Source organism: Ambystoma mexicanum, chromosome 7q (assembly GCF_040938575.1).
Source record: "Ambystoma mexicanum isolate Mex_15411 chromosome 7q, UKY_AmexF1_1, whole genome shotgun sequence".
Taxonomy (NCBI): Eukaryota; Metazoa; Chordata; class Amphibia; order Caudata; family Ambystomatidae; genus Ambystoma; species Ambystoma mexicanum.
The window spans coordinates 734,090,425-734,111,790 of record NC_090941.1 but is presented as its reverse complement, the minus strand read 5'-3'; the positions used below and the strand labels follow the sequence as shown (position 1 = coordinate 734,111,790).

At 45.0% G+C, this 21,366-nt stretch overlaps 1 protein-coding gene across 2 annotated transcripts in view; it reads right to left on the bottom strand.

Annotated features, from left to right (window-relative positions):
- Positions 1-11,393, bottom strand: part of RDX (radixin) — a 1,120,111-nt gene extending 1,108,718 nt beyond the window's left edge. Inside the window, exon 1 of one of the 2 annotated variants that reach the window (XM_069639966.1) lies at positions 11,141-11,393. The gene's annotated coding sequence lies outside the window, so the exon portion shown is untranslated. The remainder of the gene's footprint in view (positions 1-11,140) is intronic. The other variant, XM_069639965.1, reaches the window with a different exon arrangement.
- Positions 11,394-21,366: the final 9,973 nt, after the last annotated feature.

Sequence of the window (21,366 nt, the reverse complement as noted above, 5' to 3'; positions counted from 1 at the left end):
ATGGTCCAACCTCAGGTATTTCGCTGGGTGGCCGGGGCCAAGCGCGGCATGGTCTGGAGGGGGGGCAGGGGCCGACCACAGGGACACCCAGCAACCCGTGCAGTCCCCCCCCTCACTACACACACCACAATAGCATCGAACCACCACATACTTCCTCAATCCATGACATCCACCATCCGCGTGGGCAACGGCGGGCAGTGCGGCAGGTCAAGGGGGCCCAGGGGCCGGACCCAGGGAAAGGGCGACGGTTGTGGGAACCGCATGGGCCACGGCGGCAGGCCTGCTGGCAGAAGGAGAAAAGGGTGTGGGGAAGTGCAGGCGGCCCGCGGGCGGGCGCCAAGGAGAGCAAGGCTCGGCATGGGCAGAATGGGCACCACAGGGCAATGTTATGAATGATAGGGTGAGGGAGCGCAGCACATGGCAGACCAGCAGCTGCGCCGGCGTGCCAGTCCACTCACCCCAGCAAACTACGCCCAGCGCCATCGAGAAATCACGCATCGTTCTATGTTCCGGCCGAAACCAAGCCCCACATTCCATCAAACCGCACTCGCATGCACCCATCCCGCTGCTCTCCCCACCAGGCGTGCATGTCTCGACAAAGCACTTGCGGTGGTCATCGGCCACAACACAAGCCAGCACAAAGCAAACCCAGCTCCAAGCCTCACAACGAAACACCTCCAAATAGCAATGCACCGTCCGCACTTTCCCCCCCCGAAGGCCGCCGTGCTACACGCACGGAGAGCCCCCCACCCCCGTCCACTATGGCGCGGCGGCCAAACAAAGGAAAACACATTCTAAGCCGGCCCCCACCCCCTCGGCAATATCGAAGCTCCCCCGATGCACCGCAGCGACCCTCGGGTGAATCATGGCCCCACCCCCGCATGCCGTCTAGCAACGTGGCGTGACAACCCAACAATCCCTACCCGCGCCTTTTTCTAGCGATGCAGCGGACACCCTGCCCCTCTCCAACGAACCCACGCTCGCCTCCCAACCAACACACGCGGCCGCCTCCCCACTTCGCCACACCGGTCGCGACGGCCAACTGTCCGTCTAACCCTGTAAATCTCACACCCCGACGCGCTGCCTCACCACCCCCCACATTCGCCCGCTTAGACCCTTCCCGTGGACCCACCTCGACGCGTCCACTCGGGAACCGACCACTGCTGCCACAGAAACCTCCTGGAAACGAAGTGGGCACCTTCCTCCCGCTCCCCGAAAATTCTAGATCCACGATCCGGTGGGGGCAGGAAACCGAGGGAGAATGTGTTTGTATCTGGAAAAAACCTGTGCCTGTCACCAGAAGTAATGGGGGGTTCTTTATGTCACACACTACACTGGAGTCAGAGGGTACGTTATTTGATAAGTTTACTCCAAGTATTTTACTTCGTACAGATGACACTGGCACATCCCATCCAGCCAGCTTCCAGTTCTGACACACCTGGAACCCTCTGAGCCAGTCACATACCAACACTCCAATGTGACATAGCTACATTCTACACACCTTGCTGTCCATGACATCACTACCCATAACTCAAGTTACAACACCTCTCACTCCGTGACTACACAAAACAAGGGAAACCCACCAACAAAGATTCTCACGAAATCCAGCGTGTGGCCAGCATGAAGATCAAATAAACTACTAACACAACTAATCCAGATGGATACATGGGCCAGTACTAAAACAGCACCCACCCAAGAATTAAGATGCACAAAAACACTCCAAATGCCACACTAAAATGGACTTGCACATGAAAAAGAGCACATGTTCAGCCGCACAAACTACACGCAACCACAAACTACACGCAACCACTAACTGCACTCCCTCCTTCCGACAAACCGACACACACAAAAAGTATGATAACCACAGAATGCAACTACCAGTAAACAGGCTCGCATGAGAAACGTCAAGCACACTACACAGCCCAAAAAGTCCATGACCTGCACCTGACCTCGGACTAGAACGTTGGGGTTGAAAATGCTCTACACTCAATACGCCATGACTGTAACCAACAGTCACAGCATACTACAGCACCCACCGGTATTCTGTAGCAGACCACACTACAAACCACAGTTAAAAATGCTCTACACTCAATGCCCCGCCTGTAACCTACAGTCACCAGCTACAGACCCACCCGGTATTCTGCAGCCGAACACAAATGTAACCTACAGTTGAGAATACACCACACTCAATGCACCCGGACTGTAACAAACAGTCACACCAACCCACAGAACCCACTCGGTATCCTGTAAACTACCTCTACTCTTCCAGTGGTTGGGAATGCACTACACTTACACACCCTGACTGTAACCAACAGTCATACCAAACTACAGAACCCAGCCAGAGTTCTGCAGTTCAACACCACCGTACAGAACCCACCCGGCACTCTGCAGTACACCAAAACACTGTAACCAACAGTCAACATTCAAAACTCATGAACGCCACCATACAGAACCCACCTGGTATTCTGCAGTGCACTTCACGCACCAACACAAGGACAAAACACACAACACAGGCAATAACAAATAACATGAAGTACTTTTGGTCATCAAAGATGTAAAATGAACATTTTTGAGTCGTTAAAAACAACCCAACCAGCTCCCCGCACCTACTTGTCCAATGGAATGTCTGCTCCCAGATAGAACAAAAACACTTGCAGCAGAAAGTGTCAATAAGGTAAACAGAAACAAGGAAACAACCCCACTCCCACAGGTCCATGCTTCACAACTAAAAAAAGAAAAAGAAATTTTTTTTTTTTTAAAGTGGAAGGCACAAAAACCTACTCTACGGGGACCCAGGGGTCACAACATAAACATTCACCACTTTGTCCATCAGGCCCCAGAACAAACATTTACCCATGACCAACCCGCTATAAAACATCACTAACCATAAGGCCACTACATATAACACTAACAGCCGAAAACAGGCATCACCCTATGAACTAAACCTGGTTAATCTTCAGCAACCTCAAGTCCTCTCGTTTGCAGATAGAAACCCCAAAGATCAGGATCCAATTCCCTAGAATTAACAACAACTCTGGAACGCCTTCCGCAAAACTTGTTCACCCACAGATTGACCGAAGACATGTCTCCTCTTCATCTCATGCTCCGGGTCACAAACAGCAAACAAAAGTACGGCAACAGCAGACCGCTGCCGCCGCCTTCGCTTCGTCCACTCACTCTCAGCAAAATGAATGAAGTTGGTTAAACACCCACGAGCCGCCATGAACGGTCCAACACAGCTCTCAGAGTCCACGTTGCCCCCGAACTCTAGTTGAGCTAGCAACTGCGTGGCACGGATAAACGCTTGGTCCCCATGACAACACTCCTTGGAGCACTCCGACGCTGTGACCCCGCAGCAAAGTGAGGCCCCTGATGAGCAACATCATTATAGGCCTGCTGCCTGTGGCCATGAGCAGAGCTCTGAGCCGCCTCCAACGGAAACAACTCGCCACCATTCGCCCACTGCAGCGTCCGCCTACCAATGTCGCCCGGTCACCGGCACAAAGACCGCTGCCCTGGGCCAGATTGCAGAGCATGCCCGATCCTCCCGCAGACACCGCGTCTGCACAAGATCTCTGTATATAACCATCTGGAGATGCCGCCCGGACCACCTCTTCTTAGCGGCACACCAATGTCGTCCTCCCAACCAGTGCTGCAGACAACGTCCACCCTAAGCGCTGGAGACAGGCCTGCAGACACCTCATCCGCCATGGACTTGAAGATCAGAACCACCTTCAAGGAACCGGAGCCACTGCAGCTCCTGCACCACCCGGCCTGCAGGATTGCCTAGGACCAATCCCCCCTGGTCCCAAACACAGCTGGTACCTTCTTGGATGGGATGTGAGTCCTGCAAGGCAGTGCCGTTCTTCTGCCGCCCCGTTTGCAGCAGCCAAGACCACCTTGTCGGCAGTGAAGTAATGGGGTTCTTTATGTCACAAACTACGCTGGAGTCAGAAGGTAAGTTATTTGGTAAGTTTACTCCAGTTATGTTACTTTGTACAGAAAAACATGTTTTGTGCTCTTTACCAGGTAGTTAGGGCGTTTATAGCTAATCATAGAACCAAATATTACAATGTGGCTGCAGAGCCTTGCATGAAATAGGCTACCCCTGCCTATACTTGTTACAAGATAAAAAGTAGAAATGCCAAGCTCAATGCGCTTATTATAATTAATCAGAAAATATATATTAAAGAATCAGTGCTGTTTTAGATCTTGTCTAAATCAGATTTCCTTGACACTTTTCAACAGTAAACATTGTCAAGATTAATTGTTGCCAACTTGGTTCTTTGTCCACCATTAACTTGTTGCCACATTCAACCTTTGCCTGGTACAGATGACACTGGCACATCCCAGCCAGCCAAATTCCAGTTCTGACACACCTGGAACCCTCAGAGCCAGTCACATATCAATACTCGAACGTGACATAGCTACATTCTACACACCTTGCTGTTCATGACATCACTATCGATAACTCAATTTACAACATCACCTTCCTCCCTGCCTGAACACACACAGGCTTGATCTTAACCTCCCGGGCCGCGGCTATTCTGGGCCCTAGTGCATCGCCCCATTTTTCTCTTTTTTTTTTATTTTTTATTGTGGATCAGCCAAAATGTGACTTTTCACAAACAAAAAGAATCAACAATTTCATAAAATCTTACTAAAATCCATAAGAATAAAACAAAAAGAAAACGTTTTAAACAATTAAACATAACATACTTAAAATCATCACAAACATTTTCCCCAAATTAATACAAATCATTAATTGATCCAACTAGACCTAAAAATAAAGTTCATAAAATATATCTCAATTCAATTGATATAAAGCACCAATACCATGGTAAAAAGATTTTAAACCAAAAACAACATACCCACTCATGGTGTTATGAGAGGTTCAATATCCTTTAGGAACCTTAACACTTCCAATGTCAAAAAAATCTCTTTCCCTTCCCAGAGACAATCCCAAACTTCCTCAGTAGATAACCAATCTATGTTATGCAGAAACCGTGAGAAGCAATCCATCCTGTATATATACTTGTGCCTGGGCATACCATCAACAGGTGTTTCACATTTCGCTCCCCCTTGAGATCACACAGATTACAAACACATTCCGCATTTTTTAACCCTCATTTCTTATTCTGAGTAGCTCTCTAGTCACTGCGAGGTTCATACGAAATCTCTGAAAATGTGAACGCCAGAAATGATTGGGAAATCTTCTAAAATAAAGAGGCAGGTAACCCAGGGATTTGTCCGAAGGCCTAAGAAACTAAAAACTTGTCATAGTTACAAAGGAGGCCCTAGTTGCAATCCAATCATTTACGGCTACCTTTTTCTTTACCTTAAGTGGGTTTTCTATCAAGTCCTTCTCAGACATACAGCCGTTTGGTAACTGTGCTAATGCTTCTTGCCTTAATTCTTTCAAGAAAGCATTGGTGTTATTGCCCATGAAAGTTTTTATATCCACAAAAAAAGGGGATCTAAACAGTGAAATCCTTTTCCATGCAGCATGAAAGTCCAGTGACTGTAGGCCCAATTCATATCTCAACTTGGACATTGGTAAAAAAAAAAAAAAGGCGACAGGCTAAGAACTTTCTTCCACATTCCACCCTCTAAACGTGTCCAAAACGTGTCCATTTGATCGTCAAACTCAAGTTTTAATTTCAATACTGTACATTAAAATAGGCATTACTTTTCCTCTATAGAATTATATTAGTGGCAGAAGACAACATTTACAATACTTGTGTAAGATATTTTTCATTTGGCTAGTCAGTTGGCTTACTTTTCCACTCAAATGCAACTCTGACACTGACAAGGAAAGATTAGATCAGATCATGAACCCCAAATATTTTATTTCCCTTACAACTGATGGAGTCTTCAAGTTTCCACTTAACTTTTCCAGATCCAGACTTTGGTGCCCACTTATATACCATTACAGCTGTTTTTTTCCAGCAGTTTTTTTCCAGATTAATCACAAGATCATTCTCCTTAGCATAATTTGCAAAGGCTGCGATTAATCCCTCCAAATCGGGTTCGGTCTATCAGAACAAAATCATCTGCATACGCGAGACCTGAGATATCTAAATTACCAATTTACCAATTACCGGGGCAACTAGGAATGAGCAGTCAAATTTGTCCAAAGATCTTCTAGAAAAATGTTAAACAGATTTGATGCTACTATAAAGCCCTGTCTTAAACCTTTGGATGTTGCAATTTTTTATGTTAAATTTCCCTGCAGATCCAGATCAACTTGTATGGATGTAGACTCATGCAGATGGATAAGGATTGCCAACAAACCCCGTTATATCCCCCAGCCGCTCAATTAGCACCATAGCTTACCCCTGTTAATCGTAACAAATGCCCGAGATAGATCTATCCAAACCCTGTAGAAATCTTGCTGTTTTGTTTGTTTAGTGTTAAACATATTGAGCACCTTACCGTTCATGGATGTCGATAGACCCTTACGAAAGCCTGTTTGGAACTTCGATATAATATTAGATCGCTCAGTATAGGAAGATTTTACTGAAAAAAAAAATGGTCGCAATGACCAGAATTTCTAAAAATGCTACCACCAAAGGTCCGAACACCAAAAGTTTGAACCTTTGGTGGTAGCATTGTAAAAAATAAAACGGGGGCTGCTTGGGTGTCCTCTGCATCGCCCGCTCACTATACTTCATGGTATAGTGAGCAGGGTTTGCGGGGGAAACCCCTGCAGCCTTCTGTTTAAAAACGAAAAAACAAAGTCTTCAGGAGGGGGCCCGCATCACCCAACCTCATTATACTTTATGGTATAGCGAGCGGGGGCTGCGAGGGACACCCCCGCAGCCTTCCGTTAAAAAAAAAGAAAAGAAAAAGAACCCTGTGGCGCCGGTTCCCGATCACGGAAATTAAACGGAACTGGGACTTGTGGGAATTTTGGGACTTGTACTTTTCCTAAATTCCAAGAGGGGAAAAAACTTCAAATTGCAGAATCCAGGACTGGATGGTCCTCTCACGCATGTGATGGCAACTTGAGCGCTCTGATCATTTTATTTGGAAACTTCACATCTCATAGCAACCATGTAATATGTCAATTCTGAGAAAATGCTGTCAAAAGATTATTAGTTTAGCTTTATTTTTTCGCTTAATTAATGGAAAACTAGAAGTACCAGAATGCAAAATAATGCATGCCATAAATATATATTTTTTTAACACTACTGTGTAATAATGCTTGTCACTGCCACTAATATAATTCTATAGAGGAAAAGTAATGCCTAATGCCTATGACCCAGCGTGAGGATGAAGGTAAGTGGGGTTTGTTTATGTTGGGGTGTGGGTGGGGGTGTGCTGAGGGTGTGGTTGGGGGGGGGGTGTTATGGGTGTGTTGTGTGTGTGAGTATGTATGTGCGTTCGCATGAGAAAGGTCAAACTTTTGGTAGTTCGCATCTTTCTCATGCGAACGTTTTGCCTGCTGTAGTTTCAGCCATGGGCAAATCACTTAAATTCGATTGCTCTGCCCAGACTTTGAGATCTTTCAGAACTATCTTGTGAAGACTTTACTTTCAACATCCATTAGGCTTTGGGGTGGTAGTATGAGGTATTAAATCGATCTCCTTTCTTAAAGATAGGGATTACTATAGCCGTACTCCAGGATGGGGGACATGTCTGAGTTTTTATGAGGTTATAAAACAAACTTAAAAGAATTGAGGTCCACATGGTCATAGAATTACGTAAAGTTTCATTGGTATGATTTGGCCCAGCTGTTTTCGAAGTAGAGGAGCAGCAAATTAGATCTTCCATTTTTTTACCATCTACCTCCAACACCCATTTTGGTTTTTGATCAATTGCACAACTACGTGGATTCAGTTCCTAAAAGATACCAGAAAAATAATTTGTCCATGTAGATTTGCTGATACAATTAGATTGCGAAGTTGGAATTGCATTAATTGGAGCATTTATTAAACTCCAAAAATTATGAGGGTTGGAATTAATGACAGCTTTTAACATACTAAGGTCATCCAGATTCATCCTCTCAAATCTATGTGACCATGACCAATTACGATGTTTATTACGTAAAGATTTCATTTCTTTTGCCAGCACATTTGAAGATAAATCCTCTCTTTGCAAACTGTGTATATTTTGCCCTAACACTTTTTTGCAATCAGCCATTTCTAGATCATATCGGTGAAGGTGTTTAGATACAATAGGCCCCAGTTTGTTAACCGGTATGTCTGTTTCCCATAGAAGCTCAACAAGCGTCTGGTCTAGACCATAAATCTTGGGACAGATCATGTGTACTTTCCGTCAAGGCTTCCAATTTATAATTTAAGATTGCACCTCCTCGCTTGAACCCAACTACGCAGTTTCTGCCTTGATTTACTAGAAGAGGCGTGCGATAAACACACTTTAGGGCCGATTTTCGATTATCAAAGAATATTGAAAAGGGAATACGATCACTAATGCCCTTGTCAACGACGCTAAACTCTCAGCACACTGTGAATAAATATTACGACATTATAACGTAATCTATGGTTGAGGATTTAGAGCTGCCTCTCCAAGTTGTTGCCACTTGAATGTCCCCCTTCATTGTTCCATTAGCAATGAAGAGGTTCCATTCCTCAAAGAAATGTGATCACCTAAGACCATTCCTCACTTAAATGCCCCCTGGCTTTCTCTAGAGCCTATCCTCAGACAATCCGCATTTAGATCTCCCGCTAATGGTATATTATCCCTAAAATTACATATGGCATAACAAGGCATTGATGTAAGCAAATCAATGTGCCCAACTGTGATGTTGTCATAGTGGCAAAGGTTGTTAGATGGTCTGTTGTGCAAGATTTGGTAACAGTAAGCACCTGAAAGTCATTCTATATTGCACCTTAACCAACACCACATCTCCAAACACAACACCCCCACAGAAACAACATAGGTTACACAATGGAATCTACACCACCAGAAGGTATGTGTCCACACAATAGTACCCTAGCTCACCACAGATGCACAAACCCAATCCTCCACATTCCTCAAACACCACAATCAAAGAAACAATTTACATTACCAACCTTGAGGGCAAATGATGTACTGCTCCAGACAACTCTCAAAATTAATTCAAAGTGCACACCACAGAGAGACCCATCTTCTCATATCTGCAGTCATAAAACATTGCTCGCCACATACGCAGCCTCCTGCAGATCTTGAAATTCCAAGAAACAGTGAACAAGGTAGACTGTATGCTATACAAGACATGCATAACATGGCATAGCAAAGAGATTCACACATTCCCTGCTGTAACAGTACTCTAGACAGCTCATCTACTTCGGTGACTGGCAGAAAAAGGGAGGAAATTGTTAGAGCTGTTCAGGCCTGTGCTGTCAACTAGAAAAGATTATTTGCCCAGGAACACACAGTTTGTTTAAATAGTGAACCTAGAATTTTAACCCACTGTACAGTTTGGGCAATAGAACACATACCTTTCATGCTACACTTGGTAAAAAATAATTACATTTTGTATTTCAAGGCCCACATTAATATTGCCTTACAGAGCAGAGCTCTAAAGTTTCCCATGACCATTCCAGTGCTGTTTTTGATTGGAATTGTGGGACTTGTACTTTTCCTAAATTCCAAGAGGGGAAAAAACATCAAATTGCAGAATCCAGGACTGGATGGTCCTCTCATGCATGGGATTGCAACTTGAGCGCTCTGATCATTTTATTTGCAAACTTCACATCTCATAGCAACCCTGTAATATGTCAATTCTGAGAAAATGCTGTCAAAAGATTATTAGTTTAGCTTTATTTTTTCGCTTAATTAATGGAAAACTAGAAGTACCAGAATGCAAAATAATGTATGCCATAAATATATATTTGTTTTACACTACTGTGTAATAATGCTTGTCACAAACGTCTGGCTTGCAATTGTGAAACAAGCATAACAATCTCTTTTTTGCATGTCAGCATAACTGGCATCACGGCTAACCTTTCCAACACGGCTTTTGCTTCTGCATATGTTCAGGCATTTGGCATTGATGGGGCACCTATTGGCTAGGTAATGATCTGTGAGGGGCCTTTGAGATGCGAATGTCCCATCAGTGCCAAATACCCAAGCATATGCAAAAGGGGGGAGCGGCCCAGGAGCAAGACAGGCCATGCTGTTCGAGGGATGTTATTACTGTCTCAGCTTCACATTCGACGCTATTCCAGGCTTGTCTGTTTGTGTATCTAATTTAAACATTTTGTTATCTTGTCTGGCCTTTAAGATTGTTGTCAACATGTTGCTTTACGACATGGCAGGATAGCGATGTCATCTGGGTTTCCTAGTGCTCTTCTTTCTAGAAGGAATATTGTACACGTTTATTTTCCCCCTCCCTCGCACTAACAACAACCAAGGGTGAGAGCAGTCTCGTTGTGTCTTTGTGCCTGGAAGAAGATGGTTGTTACAAGTGATCCGAACCTGACTATATGCACAGCCGACCCCTTGGCACAGTTCCTGATGAATAGCGTGCGAGTCACTGTGGCAAAAGCTATGCAAATTGCACAACATAAGAAAGATGCATTAGAGAACCACTAATTGCAAACACAGAATAGCTTGCTGGCACAGCAGCCAAGTGCAGGACATTCTGGACAGAGCCGCAACGTGTAATGTTATTGGCTGCACTGCAAACAAGCCCAATTACATGCGCACATATAGTGGAACAGGCGGACAAAAACTGCGACAAGCGACCTCCAGATATTATAAGCGACTTTGGCCAAAAAGAAGCCCAAAGTAATAAGCGGACTTGGCAACACTGCCCCCCCTCCCCTTGGCTGACCTAGAGAGCCATGGCCAGACAGAAGAACACGACACCGAAGTGCTGTTAAAGGCCCTGCACGGAAGCCCCGCCCCCCAGCTCGCATTGGGGAGGGGGGCTGGAGCCCTATTAGCTCAATGACGTTGCACGCCTGATCTTATTTAAGTTTTATGCTTAGCCCACACAAACACAAGGCGTTTCAGCTGAGCAGTGAAACACGCGGTAAAGACACACTTTTAACCAGGCTCTCGCTGCATCCCTTGTGGTAGGGCTGGACAGTGACAGGACAGAGGCGGAGCTTGCCCGTGCGTGTGCCGCGGGCGGCATAGTATTCCTAGCGCGAGCCTAGCTATGTTTTCTCCACAGCGATTCACTGACCTTTCCTGGTGCTCTCGTCTCGTGTAGTGGCTAAATCATGCGTTCTTCCGGCCCTGGTGACCGGCCATCGCTGCTCTGGCAGCTGCCCTGAGAGCCTGTTGCAGCCTGAGAGCCGCCTGCGCGCGCGCGTCACTGCCTGCTCTGCTCGCCTAGCGGACGCGTCCCCGGGCTCAGCAGCGGGAGGCAGGCTTCAGCGCGGGCTAGGCGAGCGAGCGAGCGAGCCGCTGTGCACTGCGCGTCATGTGATGCGAGCACAGAGGAGGGCACGTGCGCTTCGCTCCGGCCCAGGCGCTGCCCCTCCTCGCAGGCGCGCGCGAGCCCGGGGACAGAAGAATGATGTGCACCAGCAGCACCAGGCCTCAGCAGACACCCACACTGCAGCCAGTGTGGCTGATAGCGGTAGCGGCTGGCCTGGATGCTTGCTCTCGCTCATACAGTGCGGGCCAGCACTGGTTTTACGCAATGCTGCTCATCACTTCACTTGGAGAAATAAAAAAAAAACCCCTGCTTTCCCTCGCTTCTGAGTGGGGGGGGGGGATAAATGACTTTATACCCCCCCCAAGTCCTAAAATTGTTGGGGGATTTCAGTCCCTAGGCCTTTGCCCCAATTACTTCAAATTGGCGACAGGGGTCTCTTGGACCTCAACCCTGCAGCCAGGGCAGTTTCTAGCCAACTTGGTGCCCAGGGCGAAACATCAGAATGCGCCTCCCCTAACCCCCGACTGGCACACATCACTCCCAAACGACACCTCTGTCGTGTGACAAAACCCCCCCTCAATATGAATAAATAATTGCTATATAAAGGAAGCTGGGTTCATTACATTGTAATTCAAGTACTTTACAGAAGAATTCTAATGTGGAAACACAGTTGTTGCTGCCCAAGTAAATGTTTTTTCTGTCACTTGCTCTTAGGGAAGTCTTGCCTAAATGCAGTTTCAAACTGTTCGTACTGGCACACCGCGGTTGAAAAGCCTACCAGGGTCTGAGGGCTCACTGACCTGGCCCTGTGTTGCAGGTGTTCTGTTCATACCACCTCACTTGTATTTCGCAAGGGGTAATGCTAGACTTACCATATGAATTATTTTCCCATAGAAGGTTATCATCCCAAGATGGACAGTCTGGTACACACTTATTGTACTCTTTCAAAATACCTCAGTGGGAAGGGTGACAAATAGCACCAATGAGGATTCATGTATGCTTTGCATTAAATCACAGAGCATTTCAGAACTATAACAGTGATCAGTGATCTATACATTTGATAAACAAGTCTGTGATAAAAAAAGGATTGTATGTGTGAATCTTTAGGGAATTATATCTACAGATAGGGCAGGATACCACACGAGAGACCCAATAAACAATGCAGAGAAAGGTTACACAAAAGATTGTACCTCTTTCAAACTTTAGCCTGACCAGTAATAAGTTGATGAAGTGTTTTAAACATAACCGGCTTCTAATGCCCGGTAAAGGGTATACAGTTCCTCTGCCACTACCGCCTCACAATTACACAGGCCTAAGGGGTTATTTCGGCAAAAAAGAGCAGGCCCATGCTTTATCTAACAGAGCTGGCTTTAGCATCTCTTATTACCGCTTGCCTGCAGCTAGTGAAAATCATGGTGTGGCAGTGTAGAAAGGGAGTTTGGCCTAGTGGATTTACAGTTTGAGGCAACTTCTTTGCTTTAGTGTGGGCAACGTATGGCATTCTCGTCAGAGTCACATATACAAAACATCCCTGTGTGCTCTTGTATGCACATTGAGCACATCAGACAAAAACAGGTATATGTTCTGTTACATAAGGGAGCACCACATAGATGCCATTAACCAACAGGGTGGTGACTTGTGCAGCGCACAAATCCTTGCTGCACACATATCACTGCATTGATTTACCATGGACTACTGTCTGCATGGTGACACACAATTAACTCCACTTTCCTAATCAAGGTGCCAAGTGACATTGAGTTGCCAGCTGGTGTGCTGGCTAGGCAGTGGCTGGCTTGTTCAGACAATTAAAAGACTTTTGCTGCTGAGCAGATGCATTTAGTCCATGTCCCTTAAGCAAGAACATTAGAGTTAATCTTCCCAGGGATGCGCCATATGTACCTAAAAAGTAATTCAAATATATACATTCTGTACAAAAACTTTGTAAAAAGGACGTTATGATTACAAGTAAAATCTGAAACCCCCTGAAATTCGGCAGTTATGGTAGGCTAATCACCCATTTTTCCCATCAGCACTCTCCACTGCTACCACTACCACCCGGACATAAAAGATGCCGCCACACATGTCATTGATGCCATCACTAACGCCATCACATCTTTAGCCCCTTTCTTTTATGTCAGCTAAGCAACCGTAACTCATGCCACCACCGTGCACTGCTAAGACTAACACCCAGGATATTAAAGATGACATGACCAATGTCATTGATGACATCACTGATGACATCACATGTGAAAATAATGCCAATTAAAAATGCCTACCTGCAAGGGGTTGTGTGTATTATGTGGTAGCAAGATGTGAGGGGTGTTTATGTAATAGTAAACCTGCAATAACTAGCTAACAATGCAAGACTTCATATACACTTGTGGTAGTAGAAATAATACATATGAAGACCCACAATGCATACAAATTAGAGGCACACACAGGGAAACTAAATGAAGGAAGAAAGAAACAGCATCATCAGAAAATGTTAATGGCATTAAAGTTTATCTTCCTGTATGCAAATTAATTCTGTGTTGGATGCCTCCTATTGCCCCATGCATGTGTACCATGATCTGAGAGCAAACCCTAAGGCATGTACTTTAAGAAAATATGAGAAGGTTAACATTTTCATGTACAGCACCTTTTGAATTTTTATATTGTGATTGTCAGTGAAGAAAACCACCTGGCCTAGATTTTTCGATGACACAATATAAGTAAGCCAGACATTTGATGTCATCAGTGATGTTATCAATGACATTTGTCATGTCATCTTTGATATCCTGGGTGTTAGTCTTAGCAGTGCACGGTGGTGGCGCGAGTTATGGTTGCTTAACTGACATAAAAAAAAGGGGCTAAAGATGTGATGGCGTCACTGATGGCATCAATGACATGCGTGGTGGCATCTTTTATGTCCGGGGTGGTAGTGGTAGCAGTGGAGAGTGCTGATGGGAAAAATGGGTGATTAGCCTACCGTAACTGCCGAATTTCAGGGGGTTTTAGATTTTACTTGTAACCATAATGTCCTTTTTACAAAGTTTTTGTACAGAATGGCATAGATTTTTAATAGGGCAACTTAACCATAATGTCCCTTTGACAAACGTTTTTTGAATGATTTGCATAGGTTGGCAGTACTGTAAGTGATTCATAACATAAGTTGACCAAAATTTTTGTTGAGCATTTAGAAGGATTCCAATACTAACACATAAGCATACTGTAAAGGAACATTTGACTTCACTGGCCATCTTTCTACGAATTGCACAGTAGCATATGCTGTTGCATAGCATGGCGACATTGTTACGCTCACCTGGTTCCCACGGGGGCGTCGACCGGAACTGGGCCGCTGTTATTTCCACCAGCGTGACGTGTAGTGCCGAGATGACTGACTGGACTGGCCCGCTTAGCCTAGTTTGTCTGGCTCGCAAGAATATTCTTCTGCAAAGGAGAAGAGGAATTAACCACCCATGGAATTGATTGTCAACCCACCTTCCCCACTCCTGTTGTCTTCCCACTGATCACTCTTGATGTCCCCTCCTTAGTTTCACCTGATGGTTTGGAAGGATGAGCTCTCCATCCTGCGTCGACCGCAGGGGTGCGTTGATGACCAGTTACTTCACTGGCGTAGAGGAATTGGTGAGTTCCAGTATTGACTCTAAAATCCAATTGTTCATAAGAGTTCAAATGTCTGCTCTTCACTCTGTCCAATTCCTTGCAGGTTGCCGATTAATCCACTTGAAGATTTCCAAATGGCACTCGGTAAGATTCAGGTAAGTCTATTGTGTTTTTCCCCTTAGTGACCGGGGTACGGCGATGAAGCAGAGTTGACTGCGCCGACCCGAAATGAGGTGAGTACCTCCCGTGGTAAATCAGGTAAGTCCTTGGGGGTAGCTTGTATGGCCTTAGAGAGTCCCCTTGCTCACCTTGCTGTCTTTGTCTCCTTAGGTGTCGGAGGGCGGCCGTGAGATGGAGAGAGCGTGATGGAATGCTGAAGTACCGCCAAGCAGGTGAGTTCAGCGCAGCGCCGTAGGAATGCGAAGCGATGCTTCAAAGACTTCTGTCTTTCAGTTCTGTGGCGAAATGGATCAGGATTCAGGTAAGGATTAAAGTTAAAACTCCTGTTCTAACCTTTATCCTTTTTGTCTTCTTGTTTCAGGAGTCCCAGGACTGAAGCGGGCGTGGCTGAAGACTGGAGCTGCAGAAAACACGGTGAGCGTTACGCTGCAGCAAGCAGAATAACGCGAAGCACATGTGGCTGTCCGGGCGTGGTTTAAATAGCCTTGGAAGAAGATCCAGGTAAGTATTCTTCCACAGCCCCACCCAAGTAACAAAATAGGCCCTTCAGTAAAATAGTCCCTCCTAAGCCTCATTTGGCTTGAGTCTTCATGCAGCATGGTCTGCCTCAGCTGAGTATGCAGCATGGTCTGCTTCAGGTAAGTTATCAATAATGAGCCTGGCGCCCATGGCGCCAGGACTGACTTTATCTTCATGAGCCTGGCGCCACAGGCGCCAGGACTGTACCCAAACAGCCCCTAACTGGGGCTTTTGGGCATGCTCCAAGTGGCATGATGCCTGCTTCCGGGGCTGCTGGGCCTGGTCTGGTCTTCCGGGGGCAGGCATCATGACACACATGGTGCAGAACTTATACACACTTCACAATAATATGGGTGAGTCGTTGATAGTGCGGAAGGACATTGTATATTGTTGTACGAATTTGTAACTGCAACACTTCCCGTTCACAACTCAACAGGGCAAGTTTGCACCACAATAGAAGCAAGAGTGCATACCGAGGTCTTTGAATCAGTAAACCCCATTCCACCCTAAAATAATGGGGCATGAATGCCATTACCAACACAGATTTTATGGCACTAACTCATTGCACCAAAAAAAAGGATTTTTTATTTTCAACCGGAACGCCTGCGGCGTTCCCGTTTGAAGAAAACAAATCCTTTTCCAAGATGGCCACCATGGAAAGGGAAGGCGGGCATTGCATAGAAAGTCTTTTTGCGCTTTCCATTACAGCTGCCAGAAAGTAAAAAAGGAAAACGTGTGACCGCAGTGGGTAAAGAACATTTGTATTTGTTCTAAAATGTGTGGTTATCAGTAGCACCTTTAACAGAAAGGCAGTGCCTGGTGGACATGGCGACTGCAATACAATGTTTTGTCCCAACCAGTAAATGGCAGTATTTACCTCCCCGACATTGTGGTCAGTAAGCATACCTACAGCGTACCCTTCAGAGACAAAAGGCGTATCGTTGATTTGTTATGTACATGATGACACTTGTGAAGTATGAAAACACTATCACATGTAAAACACAAAGGTGTTTGTTCGTGTGCAATGAACTTTACATAAATGTGTGGAACATACAGTGAATATGTTTGGCTAAAATGTGCATACAGAAGGCAAATAAGTAGTCTTCTAACGTGTGGACAAAATCACAACAAACCCTGTGAAGTGAAGTGCAATAATGGCAGAAATATTGCAAGCAACCCCATTATCACTGACCTGTGCACACATTTTTGTGTAAGTGCCACAAGGTGAAATGGGTGAAGAAATGTGTAGTGAGAGGGTATAAGGAAGCATTGCTTTTGAAACGTTTCTGTACAGCAAACACTTTCACTGCACCTGATCTCATTTTTCCACTTTTAGAAAGATACCAAATCTGACAACATAGCGTCTTCATGCAGAACTAATCTTGGTAATTGGGGCATCTGGGTGACAGAAAGTACCCTAATGGCACGAAAGCATAATAGATGGGCCTGAGCATTACATTGCCAAAGCAAGTGGTGTGCAATAGCGTTCTGGATAACGTACCTTGGCAGCGTAAACAAATGATTCCATAATGACTTACGTACCGTGATACGGCACCGATTAAAGAACATACTGCAACGTGCAACGTAGCATGGCAGATTGTGAAGGGGAACATGAAATGCTTAAAAAACACACTAACATGTAAAAAGTAGTAAGGTACTTTTTTTTCACAATGCACAGTGCTAAATCATCGCCCTTTTCTCATTTGCAAAGAAATTGGAAGTTTGTGTCTCTGCTGCACAATGTAAATGTTCATTTTGACGGTCACGTTGATGTTTTCCCACACAGTCACCATGCGTTGGCGCCACAGTTTTTATCACACACACAGTATGTAGTGGCGATACAGTAGTCGGTTTTCTCTCACATTCATTGCCAAGACGGCGTCAATCGCTGTGATGTAGTCCATCAGAAAGTATGGTAAGTTACTTAAAATGTTAGTGGCAATGGTGACGTTGTTGTTTAACCACACAGAAATTATGTGTTGTTGACACAGTAGTCGTACTCCTGTCAGAGTGATTTACAAGTCGTATTCCTGTCAGAGTGATTTACAAGGCGACGTGAATGGCTGCGAACTATGACACCAGAAAGGATGGTATGTTGCTTCTTACTGCTACAACTGCGTACGGACATAGAGGTCTGATGCGGTCATCCCATCCAATGATGACGCACATACAACCGGTGACGAATAGCTGCACTTGACGATTAAAGAAACCGTCACTCGGGCGCTGCAATCAATGACATGCGCAATAAGGAAGGAAGTAGCTGAGGGGAAAATGACAAAAAAGATCTATCAATACGAAGCCTTTGCAGAAATATAAGGTGTAACACATAACATTTCTATAAACAATTAATGTCATATGGGGAAATGTAGTGACTCCCTACAAACAGCGACAATGTACAATCTGCTTAATAGGTAAAAAAATATCAATGCCACATAAATTTTGTAGGTAATAGTGGAAATTGTAGTGCCATCGTACAGACGGCGGTAATGTGCAATCTGAAATTTCAACGGCACACAAACTTCCAAATACATTAGTAGTAATAATAGACTCCCGGTGTCTTGGAATGTTCGTAGGGGGTGTCCTGAGGACGCTGTCCGTATTGTTCTCTGTCAAGTTGAATGTGTTCTAAGAACACCCGCGGTGTCCTGAAATGTTCGCAAATAAACAAGATGGTGGTGTTCTGAAGACGCTTCTAAGAACACTCGCGGTGTCCGGGGAGTGTTCGTAGGGGGTGTCCTGAGGACGCTGTCCGTATTGTTCTCTGTCAAGTTGAATGTGTCCTAAGAACACTCGCGGTGTCCTGAAATGTTCGCAAATAAACAAGATGGTGGTGTTCTGAAGAAGCTTCTAAGAACACTCCCGGTGTCTTGGAATGTTCGTAGGGGGTGTCCTGAGGACGCTGTCCGTATTGTTCTCTGTCAAGTTGAATGTGTTCTAAGAACACCCGCGGTGTCCTGAAATGTTCGCAAATAAACAAAATGGGGGTGTTCTGAAGACGCTTCTAAGAACACTCGCGGTGTCCGGGGAGTGTTCATAGGGGGTGTCCTGAGGACGCTGTCCGTATTGTTCTCTGTCAAGTTGAATGTGTCCTAAGAACACTCGCGTTGTCCTGAAATGTTCGCAAATAAACAAAATGGGGGTGTTCTGAAGACGCTTCTAAGAACACTCGCGGTGTCCGGGGAGTGTTCGTAGGGGGTGTCCCGAGGACACTGTCCGTATTGTTCTCTGTCAAGTTGAATGTGTTCTAAAAACACCCGCGGTGTCCTGAAATGTTCGCAAATAAACAAAATGGGGATGTTCTGAAGACGCTTCTAAGAACACTCGCGGTGTCCGGGGAGTGTTCGTAGGGGGTGTCCTGAGGACGCTGTCCGTATTGTTCTCTGTCAAGTTGAATGTGTTCTAAGAACACCCGCGGTGTCCTCAAATGTTCGCAAATAAACAAAATGGGGGTGTTCTGAAGACGCTTCTAAGAACACTCGCGGTGTCCGGGGAGTGTTCGTAGGGGGTATCCTGAGGACCTTGTCCGTATTGTTCTCTGTCAAGTTGAATGTGTCCTAAGAACACTCGTGGTGTCCTGAAATGTTCGCAAATAAACAAGATGGTGGTGTTCTGAAGACGCTTCTAAGAACACTCCCGGTGTCCTGGAATGTTCGTAGGGGGTGTCCTGAGGACGCTGTCCGTATTGTTCTCTGTCAAGTTGAATGTGTTCTAAGAACACCCGCGGTGTCCTGAAATGTTCGCAAATAAACAAAATGGGGGTGTTCTGAAGACGCTTCTAAGAACACTCGCGGTGTCCGGGGAGTGTTCGTAGGGGGTGTCCTGAGGACGCTGTCCGTATTGTTCTCTGTCAAGTTGAATGTGTCCTAAGAACACTCGCGTTGTCCTGAAATGTTCGCAAATAAACAAAATGGGGGTGTTCTGAAGACGCTTCTAAGAACACTCGCGGTGTCCGGGGAGTGTTCGTAGGGGGTGTCCTGAGGACGCTGTCCGTATTGTTCTCTGTCAAGTTGAATGTGTCCTAAGAACACTCGCGGTGTCCTGAAATGTTCGCAAATAAACAAGATGGTGGTGTTCTGAAGACGCTTCTAAGAACACTCGCGGTGTCCGGGGAGTGTTCGTAGGGGGTATCCTGAGGACGCTGTCCGTATTGTTCTCTATCAAGTTGAATGTGTCCTAAGAACACTCGCGGTGTCCTGAAATGTTCGCAAATAAACAAGATGGTGGTGTTCTGAAGAAGCTTCTAAGAACACTCCCGGTGTCCTGGAATGTTCGTAGGGGGTGTCCTGAGGACACTGTCCGTATTGTTCTCTGTCAAGTTGAATGTCTCCTAAGAACACTCGCGGTGTCCTGAAATGTTCGCAAATAAACAAGATGGTGGTGTTCTGAAGACGCTTCTAAGAACACTCGCGGTGTCCAGGGAGTGTTCGTAGGGGGTGTCCTGAGGACGCTGTCCGTATTGTTCTCTGTCAAGTTGAATGTGTTCTAAGAACACCCGCGGTGTCCTGAAATGTTCGCAAATAAACAAAATGGGGGTGTTCTGAAGACGTTTTTGAGAACACTCCCGGTGTCCTGGAAAGTTCGTAGGGGGTGTCCTTAGGACGCTGTCCGTATTGTTCGTTGTTAAGTTGAAAGTGTTCTAAGAACTATCGCGTTGTTCTGAAATGTTCGTAGGGGGTGTCCTGAAAACGGTGTCCGTATTGTTCGCTGGCAAGTTCAAAGTGTTCTAAGAACACTCACATTGTTCGCGGACATTAAAAGTTTCCCATAGATCATAGTTGAAATGTTTCACTCTATGGATGTGATATGCTGCGGTGGTTGTTGCCAGGGCATAGAGTCTTGGGTGCATGGCCATTTGGCGAAGCTGGGTGCATGGGTGCCATTTGGCCATGCACCCAAGACTCTATGCCCTGGCAACAACCGCCGCAGCATATCACATTCATATTTGCTTATAACTTTGGGTGAAAAACAAATGTATAAGGAACAAAGGTATTAGATACTATGGATGTGATATGCTGCTATGGTTGTCCTTATTATTGTATACTTACTGTTTGGTCTAGTAATGGGAGTCCATGTTTTTCTTCTTCATTTCTGTGGTAAAAGAAAATAGCATGTTAGTATTAGTATTTTGTAATGACTTATTACATTGTGTAAGCAATATACTTTTATTTTTTTTCGACCCTCATATTTAGTAGAGTACAAATCAGAGTACTGTGCAATTTGCTCAGTTTCTGTATTTGTTGCTAAAATCATTGGGTCTGTGGGAGAAAAAAAAAATCCATGTTGGATTAAAAAAAAAAACCTTTTTCTGTTATGCTACAGTTTATTTGTTTGTTTGTTTTCAATGTTCACTTTTTGTTTCTGGCTAATGCTTTATACTTTGCTTTGTTGTATTTTTTTTGGAGCAGTAACAGATTCTTCATTTGTTTTGATATTATAAAATTTTGGAGCAGTTAGATACCAATTGGCGTATTCTAACTGTCTATTTTTTTAAATATATTTTAGTGGTTTTGATTTATCTATTTGGATATTGTTAAATTTTGGGACAGTTAGATACCAATTGGCGTATTCTAACTGTGTATTTTTTGGCCTAATTTAGTGGTATTCATTTATCTGATTAGTTGTTGTAGAATCGTTGAGCTGTTAGTTAGCTTTTGGAGTATTCTAACAGTTTATATTTTTTTAACACAAATTTATAATTTTGGGACAGTTAGATACCAATTAGC